Source organism: Mastigoproctus giganteus, chromosome 5 (genome assembly GCF_048544385.1).
Source record: "Mastigoproctus giganteus isolate SK-2022 chromosome 5, ASM4854438v1, whole genome shotgun sequence".
Lineage (NCBI taxonomy): Eukaryota > Metazoa > Arthropoda > Arachnida > Uropygi > Thelyphonidae > Mastigoproctus > Mastigoproctus giganteus.
Genome location: NC_143579.1, coordinates 98,172,560 through 98,186,675, shown reverse-complemented (window position 1 = coordinate 98,186,675; position 14,116 = coordinate 98,172,560). Strand labels below are relative to the sequence as shown.

The following is a 14,116-nucleotide window of genomic DNA, read 5'->3' as shown; positions in this document are numbered from 1 at the left end:
GGGGTTTTCATAAAATAAAAAAAATATATATATCCTTACATATGGATTTTCTAAAAAATGCTAACTCCTAACATTAATAAGCACAAATTCTCAAATATCTTTCAACAAAGTCAAATTTTTGTTAGCAAATTAAAGATGTGAGTAATAAAATGGTCAAAAATAAGGTTTCAGTTTAATGTTCAGCAATTAGTTTATACCTGGTGTGCTAAGAATTTGCTGACCCCTCCCCTTTCAACTGGCTAACAAGTGAAATAGAATAAAATAGTGACTTCAAGTGATCCCATAAATAAGAAACTAGTGGACTGAGGTATGGTCAGCAGGTGGCCCACACATTACATCCTCCACAGTTTGTCCATTTACCAAGGTAAATTTTATGAACAGTACTCAATTACATTTGAGTACTATTGTGCTGTCTGTCTGAAATCACTAGGAGAACCATCTTAAATGAGCAACACTCATCTCCTAGTTGCAAGAGGAACATTACTGGAGGTAAACCATTATCTAAAGTGATAGTAATTCTGTGCTGTCAGGTGTGTGGACAAAACAAAAGGACCTATTACATAATCATCAACAAATCCACCTACATTGATACTGAATTGTTGTTGGTGTCTTGAAGGATTTTCTTCTGCCCACAGGTAGTCATGAAAATCAAGTACGCCATCCTATATGAAACCAGCATCAACCAATAAAAAGCAGAAGCCCAAAAAAAGTAAATAAATAAAATAAAGGGTTGCCAACAAACTGTTGTTTGAACTACACACAATGAAATCTGTCTTATGGAGATCTCTGACTCTGTAAAATGATGGGAGTAAAATGTGGGGAAAAAACATGTTCCCCCTTAAAATCTAGATAGTTATGTAGGTTACGAATTCCATTGTAATTCTTCTGATACTGTCACCAGAATTTTGTTCTATGTGATTTAGCACTTGTTCTCCCAAAACAACCATTATTGCAAATCTTAGTCTCTCAGTTGGCTGTATTTAGTGTGAATGATTCTTTCCCTTGGGCACTGATCTACCCTATAAACTGCTTTTGTTTTGGACTGCTGCTAATGCTGAAACTTTCTACATAGAAGCATCTCACTTCTGCACAATTCCTCTGCCCGTATGCAAGGTGCACATCTGCCAGAATGGTCAGACCACAAAAAACCTGCCTCAATAACTTAAACATAAAGTTAACTTCAATTTGAAAATACAAATAGCTGTGACTTGGAAATACAGTCCCAGTGGATGTTTTTTTATATGAACTTTTCTTACTGATTTGAACCATCCTGTAAAATAACTTCGTAATTCATTTCACAAATATATACAGTTTCAGTTCCAATCTCAGCGATTGTCCTTTCCACCTACAATCTACCAAAGCTGCACTTTTTCTTGAGCAAAACTCAATATCAATTCACTCATCAATCACTCATCTCACCTGTCCTAATTATTCCTATACAATGATATTTGCTTTAAAGGTGATATTTCTGCCCATGTACATGCTGATATTCTTTGTCAAAGACTTCCTAATCTGGAATCTCCTGTTTTGATTTCCTCTGACTTGAAATCTCTTTACTCCATTCTGTCAAATTCATTTCATGCTTGTTTGTTTGTTTATTTATAGGCTTTATGGCACAAGGGCAACAAGGCCATAATGCACCTTCATCGCATGCTTCTGTCATTCTCCTAACTACAAAAAAAAATCACTCAAAACGTTTTGGCTTTCTTACTTTCTTTGAAACAACTTTCTCCAATCTAACTTTCCCCACAGTAAAATATTTGTCCTAGTGATTTTAAAGTCATAACTATAGCTGGTTTCAAATTTCTATTTGCATAGACCCACCCAGCCGGTAGAGATGCTGAGGCATATGCTATCACTAATGACTTCACACAACTTGTTCATTTACCTACTAGAATACCAAACAAACCTACATAAATACCTAACACTTCCGTTTCTCACTAACAACCCTTCAAATAGAGTGTACTGAACTATTGAGGTTAATTATGAGGACATCGTTGGACAGGAGAAGTGCCAACTTATCACCACACAAAGATGGTTCTAAGAGTGAAGTTGGTAACTACAGACCAGTTTGTTGACTTCATTGGTAGGGAAAAATCTTGGAGGCAATAACTAAAAGTGCAAATCCAGAGATATTTAGAAAGAAATGCATTCTGGAGGACACGTAACATGGTTTTGTTAATCTGGTAAGCTATTTTGACAGCTACTTGTGATTTGGATGTAGGGAACAATTCTACAAGGTTTATTTGGATTTTAGCAAGGCATGTGACCATACAAGCTGGAACACGTTGGGATTACTGGAAAGATTCTAAGGTGGATCCCAGGGTGGCTGCAGGGCAGAAGGCAGAGGGGCGTGATTAATGTCATTCAGATTCAGTCTGATGTAACATCAGAAGTGGGGTCTCTGCAAGGACCTTGGACTATTATTATTTTGCAGTGGTCCAAGAACCAATTTTCACTGTTAATTTTCATAAAGAACATTGACAAAGGGATAGAGGGCACAATGTTAAAATTTGCAGACAATGTAAAAATTGGGAGAGTCGTTAATGATCAGAGCTAAACAGCATTCCTTCAGAATGACTTGAACAGGCTCCAAGAACAGTAAGAAAAGTGGCAGCTATGTTTTAATGCAACAAAATACAAGGTCTTACACTTGGGGAATAACAACCCCAAAATAATTTATACACTTAGTAGGGCTGGATTAAAAACAGTGGAGAAAGAAAGGGATCTGGGGATTATGATATAGGCAGATATCAAGTTCTATGGGCAGTAAACAGGTGGCCAGGGAAGAGCCCATGGAACTATCGATGATTTATCGAACAATATCCTATAGAGATAGGTAATTGTAAGACTGCATTTGGAATACTATGTCCAAATATGGAGACCTGACATAAAAAAAAAGATATTAAACTTCATGAAAAGGTCCAAAGATGAGAAACTTGCACAGTGAGATCAGCAAAAGCGCAACCACAAACAAAAAAACTTCAATATGTTGGCTGCAGAGGTTGGCAACCAAGCAACTTAGATGGGACCTGATCGGGATTTATAAGCCTCTGAGAAGTTAGTAAAATGAATGAACACAGAATTTTCACTGTTCCAGAACTACTACTTCTTCAAGTTCTCTGCCCACAGGGGTCCATTGTCGCCATTCTTCTCTATCTTGTGCTTTCCTGCATAATTTCCTCTTCCCATCCAATCCATCATTCCAATTCTTCTTCTCCCAACAGTTACCTTCCCCTCTATCACTTTCCTCAGCATGCTTTCTCTTCTCAAAACATGTCCTTTGTAAAATAATAAGAGGAGTTTACCTCAATATAGTATGTAGAACACTTCCGTATGATACTCTCCAGAAATTAAAATGAAAAAAATCGAAAATTTACATTAGAGTAAAAAATAATTAAAACCCAATTTAACACAATTAAAATCGATTTAACAGAATTAAAAATCAATTTAAGGCAATTAAAAATATTAAAAAGAATCTAACGAAAATATTCAAAACGATTTTCCTTCCTGAAGCTGACAACACTTTGACTGTGTGTCGTGATCACAGGAATGAAAATTAACGAATAGGGTTGAACATGAAACTTAAATAGTGATTATTTGTCTTCGTGAATGCACATAAAGGTCCACGAATCGGAGATCAAATATGGCCGACAAACATTAACAGAATTCTCGTGTAATTTAATTTCGACAGTTTCTGCAATTAATAGTCACGTATAATTACGTTGGACATTTAAGTATTTTGGCCTCGTTAAATAAAAAAGTATTTTTCATTAATGGCATGAAAGGCTAATTCTGACGCTGCTGAATGAGAAGCACGAACTGAGGCTTCATGTTGATTTACACGAATATTCAGAGAACAACGCGCCGAACCTTGGTAAGACGAGAAGCAATCACCGCAAGAAATGTTGTATACCAGGTCATTAATTTGTGTTGCGAACGTGGAAAGAACCGAGTGATTGTTCAGTATAGTGTATAATTTCTGTATTGGCCTAGCCACAATTTTAAATTCTGTATCTTTAAAGAATCTATTAAGCTGTTTGTACCACTGTTCAACATATGGGACAGAAATAAAGTATTTTTTGATATTACTATTGTTGGTTGGTGTAGTATTTTGTATCCTATCCTTAGCCTGTACCATAATCCGGTTTATTGTGGCAAGGGGATAACCTCTGTTTAAAAACCTGCTAGTTAATATTTGTATTTCTGAGCCCAAAGCAGATTCCATCATTGAATATTTATAGGCACTTAGAAATTGATTAAAGATGTTGATCTTTTGTAGGTGAATGAGTGATAGCTATTATAATGTAGAAGCATACCGGTGTTTGTAGGTTTTCGATAGATGCTAAATTGTATCTTATTCGAGTCCCGAGTAAGCGTGAAATTTAGAAAGTTTAATGACTTTGTATCCGTATCCTCACTTTCCAATGTAAATTTGAGTCTAGAATGAATATTATTAAACGAATGTAAAATGTCTTGGATAGTACTACTATCAGTAATAACTAGAACATAGTCTAAATACCTCCCATAGTATTTGATATGGGGTCGAAAAGGTGTCAAATGTATATGCTCAATTGTTGAGAGATAGATCTCTGACATTAAGCCGCTCAGGCTCAAACCCATTGGTAATCACAAATTTGTTTGTACACCTTGTCTCAAAAGGTGATATAGTTGACCTCAACTAGCATTAGCATTAGCATTAGTAGAGGCATACGATGCAAGAAAGCAAGCTTATTCAGCATCAGCCCAAAAAAAAAAAAAAAAAAAACCCTCTCCCATTTCACCCCTCCGTTCGTTCGAAATACCTGTCCAGTTGAGCTTTAAATTTGTTTAGGCTATCAACTTCAACAACAAGTGATGGAAGTCGGTTCCACCAACCAACCACCCGCTGGCCAAAGGCAAATTTCCGCACATCTATCCGACATCCATCCTTCCTCAATTTGAATTTATGCCCTCTGAGGTGATTATTCTGAGAAAGATGAAGAATCCCATTGGCATTGAGCATGCTCAAACCATTCAAGGCCTTATACACCTCTATCAGATCACCTCGCCGGTGCCTAGTCTCCAGACTCTGTAATTTGCAAAACTTAAGCCTTTCTTCGTAAGAGCAACCCTTTGTTCCATTTACTAATCTTGTTGCCCTTCTCTGTACCCGTTCCAGCAGCTCTACATCCTTCTTGAAATGAGGCCTCCAGACCTGTATACAGTACTCAAGATGTGGCCTAACCATTGCCTTATACAAGGGAATAATCACCTCCTTATCCCTGCTAGAAAAATTCCTGTATATCATTGACAAGACACCATGAGCTACTCTTGCAGCTCGTCTGCACTGCTCAGAGAACTTCATATCTCCCTGCACAATTACCCCAGGTCCTTTTCATTCTCCACCACTGTCAGTGTGGTACCGCAGAGTTGATACGTTGCTCTGGGGTTACTGTTTCCCATATGCAGTACTTTACATTTGTCAATGTTAAACTTCATTTGCCACCTCTCAGCCCATCTGTTCAACCTTTCCAGATCCTGTTGCAGCAGCATAGCGTCAGTAGTGTCCTTGACGACCCTGCCAACCTTTGTATCATCTGCAAACTTGGACATTAAACTTGATATCCCATCATCAATATCATTCATAAACACCGAAAACAACAACGGACCCAACACTGAACCTTGAGGAACTCCACTAATAACATTAGTCCACGTTGAGCAGTGTCCATTGATTACCACTAACAGTTTAATTAGGTTTAACAGTTTAATAACTAACAGTTTAATTAGGTGAAAAATTTCCTTAATAAGTAGCTTCGTATAATTAATCGGTATCGAGTTATTATTTAACATATCCCAAATAATATCTAATGTGAATTTCAACGTTTACATTCGTATATAACGAGGTAACATCTAGTGAGAATAAATTGTCATTGTCGCCAAGTCTACAGTCTAAGATTATTAAATAATGTACCGTAATTCTTAATCCCAAATTGTATTACCTGTCTAAAGGGTTTTATAATGCTATATACATGTGTGGCTAAGGATGAAAATGCCGAGTTCCTGTAGGAAACAATAGGTCGAATAGAAAATCCAGTTGTGTAATTTTACCTGACCGAAAAGTGTAGGAATATTGTATGTTCTGGCCTTCAATTCCTTTAACTGAGCCATAGTAATGTAGTCATTTTTCCGATACGTGGTTAACGTTTTATTGTATTGATTGATCAAACTAGTAGACAGTGCCGGGTCTACTTCAAGATAAGTGGAGGTATCTGAAACAACTGAATCTAACTTATTAATATAATCATGTCTATCTAGTATTACCACCGTATCTCCTTTATCTGCCCTCTGTATAATAATGTCCTTATTTCCCAGAAGTTCTCGTGAAGCTGAACTGTCATGTGTATTCAATTTAGGAAGTCGCGTTTCTTTTATGTTATTCACTACTTGGTTAACATGTTGAATAAATAAATCTTTTTGTATAACATTACGAAGTCCAAATTCAATATCAATTACGCATTGTTTTTTTAGGTAGTTTTCGAGATGGTAAATTATAATTTAATCCTTTGGATAAAAGTGAAATCTGGTCCTGCGATAGTGTACATGAGGTAAGATTTGTAACCTGTTGATATGTCGGTTCGTTGAATACTGGGTGAGGGGGTGTTCGTTAACTAGCTGACGTATTCTGTGGTAGTACATTGTGTGTCTGTGGGGGGGGTTGTCACCCAACTTGTATGTACTTGGTCGCAGGCCTGCAACAATGTGTTAGAATTCGCATGAATGTGTCTTGACCTTTCCGATAATGTTTGCAATTTATTAACGTGTCTGTTTTTTTTATTTCTGAGACCTGTGTTTCCCGTCCCAAATCTATGGAGGTCTTCAATACCGACCAATCGTTCGGATGTAGATAAGTTTTTAATTTATTGCGAAGCTTCCTACCCTGGGAAAGGTATTTTTGTTTATTCGAATATCAAGATTTTAAGGCAAGCTTAACGATATTACACGATGTGGCCAGTGTTAGTTGTTTTATGCCTGAAATTTTTTGATTTAAATTAACCCTGGCGAATTTCGGAATGATGTTGTTTTGAAGGCAATATTTTAGAAAAGAAATATGGTAACTTTGGGCCGAGTATCTTAATGTTGATTTAATATAATTTTGCACAAAGCCGTTCAAAAAATCCCCCATAATTGTGTGTATCGATAGGTTACTCCCGGAGAGACAGGAAGTGAATGAAATAGTCAATAAGAGTTTAAAAAATGAATTAGATAGTATGAATCAGAGCTGTAACGCTCAATGCACTTTTCGGTCAGGTAAAATTACACATGACTGGATTTTCTATTCGACCTATTGTTTCCTACAGGAACTCAGCATTTTCATCCTCAGCCACACATGTATATAGCATTATAAAACCCTTTAGACAGGTAATACAATTTGGGATTAAGAACTACGATACATTATTTAATAATCTTAAAGACTGTAGACTTGGCGACAATGACAATTTATTCTCACTAGATGTTACCTCATTATATACGAATGTAAACGCTGAATTAGATATTATTTGGGATATGTTAAATAAAAACTCGATACTGATTAATTATACGAAGCTACCTATTAAGGAAATTTCAAATTCTGCACTCCTTATATCCATTGGTGGTGCTGAAGCCAGCTCATGTGAGCCAATTGTTAAATTTTCAAGAATTTTGCAAGTCAGTTAAACTGACAACATCTATAAACTGTAGAGCACTACACACTTCAATTCACAATGGCTAGAGGGATTTGAGTGATTAGCTTGTATACGGTGACACAGAAAATACAGGTGGAGTGCACTTATTTCAGCAGTCTTTGTGCTTCTTTCCTGTTGTCCCCTTTCCTATGCGGCAGTCTGTGTATAGGGATTATCTCCTGTAACAATTTTACAGGAATATTATCTTGAACAAACATCCGCTTAATTTTATTAATTAAACATTCCCATGATCGACGTCTGTCAAAGATTTTGCATTTCTAGAATTGTTGGGAAACTGATAAGGTTATTACCATAAGAAGAAGCAGTCCAGGCAAAATTAAGCAGATGTTTGCTGATAATAGAAATAGTTTTCACCATGGATACCTAGTGAAAAAAATTGTACCATTTAAGCGAAATTTTGAAATATGAAACTGATTTGAACGATTTTCAGGATTTTGTAGATAATAATGTAGAATCAAAAAATGTTTCAATCCCTGTAAGCAAACTAAAAGCTAAAAAGATAATTAGCACTATTGCAATCAGCAGCTGAAAGAGGTTTCAGTTTAATGAACATAAACTGTATGAGGGTGAGATATAGTTAACAATAGTTCACATATTGGATTTAATAATGATAAATTTATTGAGAAAAGAGTTGGCGGATTGACATGCAACTCCATTTGTCAAATCATGGTGAAATCACAATCATAGATATAAGAGCTTGGCAGAAATCAACAAAAGCATTTTATGAAAATCAATTGGCTATATGTAAATTACAATTAAAAAATAATTATTTTATTATTGTTTGAAATTTTTGTATTCCAAATTGTTGTAAATCAGTAAAGCTTACAATAAATATACACACACATATGCTTGATCTTGTTTTTTTCCTTTAGTGAGCCAGTTGTTAAAAATTTACCAGCACACCACTGCTTATATCTGTGTGATATCACTTCTTTGATATCCCAACAATATCCACCTTTGATGTCTTGACCAGCACTTCAAATTCATTTACTATACTCCTAGCACTGGTGTACATACAAGAAAATGTGTACCTGTTCTTAGCCCATGTACTTATTTGTTTGAGGGTGACTACGAGCAGTTCTTGAAATCCCCAACACCTTGCTTTCCACGCTGCTGCTCATTTCAATAGAAGCAGTGCAAGAATCACTTTCACTTCTGCCTGCATCTATTGTTAATCTATTAATCTGTGTACCCCCAAGGTAGCAGTTTTCTGACCCACCTAACACTGCCTAATCAGCAAATATTCTTACAACCTTTCTATTTAAGTATATCCCATCCCTGTAGAAGAAGTCTCTCATGTTAACAAGCACAGACCATGCTGAAAAAAGTTCTATCCCACAAGCCTTGCACAATCTCTCCAGGGACAAATTAATTGACAAGACTTTCAATCATATACTCCCTCCTAAAGTGTCTGGGCAGAATTGCAGACCCTTTCAAATTTAACCCTAACTCTTGACTTTTTTTAAACATTGACCTGTACCTCTTAAGTCCAAAGATCTACTCTTAATATGCTAGCTTACTGTGGAATTTTGCTTGAAACATTTTTGTGGGAGGACGACAGCCGATCCTAGAGCCATCTGTTTAGACTGCCTGAAGTCAGAATAGTGCATTCTATGTTATGTAAAGAGTTTCTGGTAGACAGCTAGAGGTGTCTCAACATATTTTTAAGATCTTAATGGAGAAGTGAAAAAGCTTTTGTCTCCTAATGCCCTCTCCGGTGGAGAGCATTAGGAGGCACAGATATAGGGGTGGCAGCCGACTGATCTTTCGAAGCTGGGTTTTCCGAGCTTAGTAAATGTTGGCAGATGGGAGTAAATGACTCTGATGGTGGTATGGTCATCTCCATTTGTATCCCTACAGTACTCTTCTCAGAAACCTCCTGGGTGTATGAGACCCTGCTAATATTTACTGGTTGGACGAGTTTCCTGGCCTACTGGTAAGAAATGTTTAGCTGTTTTCAGTTTCTGGATTTCTTTCTCTTGTTGTTGTTTGGTTTTTACGAGCATTAGCAACTAAGGCCATATTGCTCCGGGAATATGTGGTGGTCATTCCCTGACATTTCTGCATCCTCCATATTTGGTGGTCATGGGCTCGAACCCCGGTCTAATCAAGAAGAGTGTGCTACGCACTGCTGCTTTCAGAGGTGTCTTCTTTCTCTTCCTTCCACTGCTGCTATGCTCAAGAGTATGCAGGGTGGTCCCTTCCCCCCCCCCCTGGAAATTTGTACAAATTGGCTTTGGAGCTTGTATACTGTGACACTAGATATTCCTTGCTTTCATGGTCATTAGCACCACATTCAGCATAGGCAGGATTACAATGACAGGATGTTTGTGAATGGCCATACTGTTGGCACTAAATATACTTTAGTGGATTTGGGGGATGTACAGTGTTGAACGTTAGGATGAGAACCCCCAGTAGGAATACTTCTATCCTTTTGCATTGATATATATTTGACAGCTGTAACTCCTTGGTCAACTTTTTCAATTCAGAGCAGATCTCTTCTTCCGCAACATGAAGATCCCACTGATACGACACCATGTGAAGTGTTCAGAGTTCTATGAGGAGTTACAATGTTAGAGGGGCTTTCAGAATTTAATGGACTTGTTTTAAACTTGCAGCTTCAAATAGAATGTCTCCAAAACATAGCCTTTCCACAGGTTTTGAAGATCCTGCCAGACAGAATATCGTGGAATTGGAATTTGGGGAGTACAATGTGTACAGAAAGGATAGACAGGATAGGAAGGGAGGAAGAGTTATGCTGTTAGTTAAGAAACACAAAATGTAAGGACATGCATCCAGCTGAAATAGGTGGACAGTGCAATGTTGAGTCAGTTTGTTGTGATGTAAGCACTGGAAAAACAAAGATGAGAGTAGGAATGTTTTATAGGCCTAATGACTCTGATGAGTATAATGAACAACTACAGAGAAATAGAGTAGACCAGTAAATCAGACTGTCTGATGGGTGATTTTAACTTCCCAGACATCGACTGGGACCTCTGAGTTGGTGACTCGGAAACTAGCAAGGCTTTTTTGGATTAATTGGATGATTGTTTTCAACAGCAGCATGTTCGAGAAGCAACCAGGGGGAGTAATACTCTTGATCTGGTTATCAGCTGTGATTATTCGTGCATTAAGAATTTGCATATAAGAGAACCACTGGGTGGCAGTGATCACAGTATACTGATGTGGGATTTGTTTAAAGATATTACTACCATCAGGGGTAAAGGGAACGGTTTTTGCTTTCGCAAAGGTGACTATAGTGGTCTCTGACAGTTTTTAAATTGTATACAGTGGGACCAATTGATGCTGTTACCAGCAGCAAATTCTAAATGGGAAGCATTCGAGGAAGTAATTGTGGAAGCTACTAGGCTTTTCATACCGATTAAGAAATTCTGTTCAAGCTTTAGGCCTAAATGGATGTCAGATGAACTAACAAGACTCATGGCAGAGAAGAAAAATACAAGGGATAAATAAAAATTATCAGGCAACAAAGAAACCTACGATAGATATAAGCTAGCAAAGGAAGATTACGAAAAATCTTTGGCAAAGGATGATAAGAAAAACAGCAAGGACGTCTTTAGTTATATAAACTCTGGAAGGAAGGCGATGAATCAGATTGGCCCACTGATATCAATGGTTCAACTGTTGATGATCCTGCTCAGATAGTTAATAACCTGAACGAGCATTTTGCATCTACATTCACACATGAGGAGTTATTAAAGGGAGAAATGCCAGAAGTTTATCAAATTGTAAAAGGGTGCTTAATAATTTTGTAATAACTGAGAGCAAAGTGGAGGAGAAATTGTTGAAGTTAAACATAAGAAAGGCACCTGGGGTGGATGGGATCTATCCAGTTATATTAAAGGAGGTGGCAAAGGAAATAAGCAAACCCTTATCCATAATTATGAGAGTATCCTTGGACTCGTTTGTTATTAGGATTTTAGGAGCATTAGCACCTAAGGCCATATTGCTCCAAGAATATGCGGTGGTCATTCCCTTGACCTTTCCGCAACCTCCATATTTGGTGGTGATGTGGCTCGAACCCCGGTCTAATCAAGAAGCGTGTGCAACACACTGCTGCTCCTTTCCACCTGGCTATGGAGGCACCATCCTTGGACTCGAGGGGAGTCCCCACGGACTGGAGATGTGAAAATGTACCCCCAATTCACAAAAGGGGATCTAAGGGTGACACAAGTAATTACACACCCTTAGTTTAACTTCTGTTCCGGGAAAAAATAATGGAGTCAGTGGATAAAGATGCATTGCGTGATCATCTAGACAAGATTGCAGTAATAATTCAGACACAGCATGGGTTTGTTAAGGGAAAGCCTTGTCTGACAAATTTAATTGGATACTATGATGTGGTTACAAAGGAACTGGTTCCAAAAACCAATTTTGATATCATATACTTAGATTTCAAAAAAGCTTTTGATAATGTAAGAGAAGACTACTGTACAAATTGGAACAGTATGGTATTAATGGTAAGTTGCAACAATGGATAAAAGGGTGATTGAGTGGGAGAAGACAGAGTGGTAATCAGTGGATGCTGCTCTTCGTGGACTAATGTTTTAGCATTAGCATCAGTAGAGGCATATGATGCAAGAAAGCAAGCTTATACAGTATCAGCCAAAATAAAAAAAAAAAAAAAGCACGCTCCCATTTCACCCCTTGGTTCACTCCAAGTACCTGTCCAGCTCAGACTTAAATTTCTTTAGGCTATCAACTTCCACAACAAAGGATGGAAGTCTGTTCCACCAACCAACCACCTGCTGGCTAAAGACAAACTTCCACACATCTATCCTACATCTGTCTTTCCTCAATTTGAATTTATGCCCTCTCAAATGATTATTCTGAGCAAGAGGAAGAATTCCATCAGCAATGAGCATGCGCAAACCATTCAAGGCTTTATACACGTCAATCAGATCACCTCGCAGGTGACTAGTCTCTAGACACTGTAATTTGCAAAATTTAAGCCTTTCTTCGTAAGAGCAACCGTTTGTTCCATTCACTCCAAGTACCTGTCCAGCTCAGACTTAAATTTCTTTAGGCTATCAACTTCCACAACAAAGGATGGAAGTCTGTTCCACCAACCAACCACCTGCTAATCTTGTTGCCCTTCTCTGTATTGGTTCTAACAGCTCTACATCCTTCTTAAAATGAGGCCTCCAGACCTGTATACAGTACTCAAGGTGTGGCCTGACCATTGCCTTATATAAGGGATTAATCACCTCCTTATCCCTGCTAGAAAAATTCCTGTATATCATTGACAAGACACTATCAGCTACTCTTGCAGACCGTCTACACTGCTCAGAAAACTTCATATCTGCCTGCACGATTAACCCCAGGTCCTTTTCGTTCTCTACCACTGTCAGTGTAGTACCACAGAGTTGATATGTCACTCTGGGGTTGCTGCTTCCCATATGCAGTACTTTACATTTGTCAATGTTAAACTTTATTTGCCACCTCTCAGCCCATCTGCTAAACCTTTCTAGATCCTGTTGCAGCAGTGTACTGTCATTAGTGTCCTTAACAACCCTGCCAACCTTCATATCATCTGCAAACTTGGACGTTAAGCTTGATATTCCATGATCAATATCATTTATAAATGCAGAAAACAACAATGGACCCAACACTGAACACCGAGGGACTCCACCAATAACATTAGTCCACAATGAGCAGTGTCCATTGATTACCACACTCTGTCTTCTCCCACTCAACCATCCCTTTATCCATAGCAGCAATTTGCCTCCAATGTCACACTGCTCCAATTTGTGCAGAAGTCTTCCATGTGCAACATTATCAAAAGCTTCTAAGATCCAAATATATGATATCAAAGTTATTCCCTGCATCCAGTTCCTTTTTGCCCATATCATAGTATCCAATCAAACTGGTCAGGCAAAACTTTCCCTTAACAAAACCATGCTACGTCTGAGCTATAACTGAAGTCTTGTCTAGATGATCCTGCAGTGCTTTTTTAACCAGTGCCTCCATTAATTTTCCTGGAACAGAAGTTAAACTAACAGGTCTATAATTACTTGTGTTGCCCTTTGATCCTCCTTTGTGAATTGGGGTCATATTTGCACATCTCCAGTCCACGGGTACCTCCCCTGAGTCCAAAGAAGCTCTCATAATTATGGCTAAGGGTTTGCTTACTTCCTTTGCTGTCTCCTTTAATATAACTGGATAGATCCATTCACCCCTGGTGCCTTTTTTATGTTTATCTTCAACAATTTCTCCTCCAATTTCCTCTCAGTTATTACAAAATCATTTAGCTCACTGCCAGAGTTTAATTCACCTCTGGCATTCCCCTCCCTGAATAACTCCTCATGGGTGAATGTAGATGCAAAATACTCATTTAGTTCGTTAGCCATCCGAGCAGGATCATCAACATT

General features: G+C 37.9%; 1 protein-coding gene across 1 annotated transcript in view; it reads right to left on the bottom strand.

The window, feature by feature from the left end:
* Nucleotides 1-14,116, bottom strand: part of LOC150085579 (acid sphingomyelinase-like phosphodiesterase 3b) — a 121,927-nt gene that overhangs the window by 73,016 nt on the left and 34,795 nt on the right. The gene's annotated exons all lie outside the window — the stretch shown is intronic.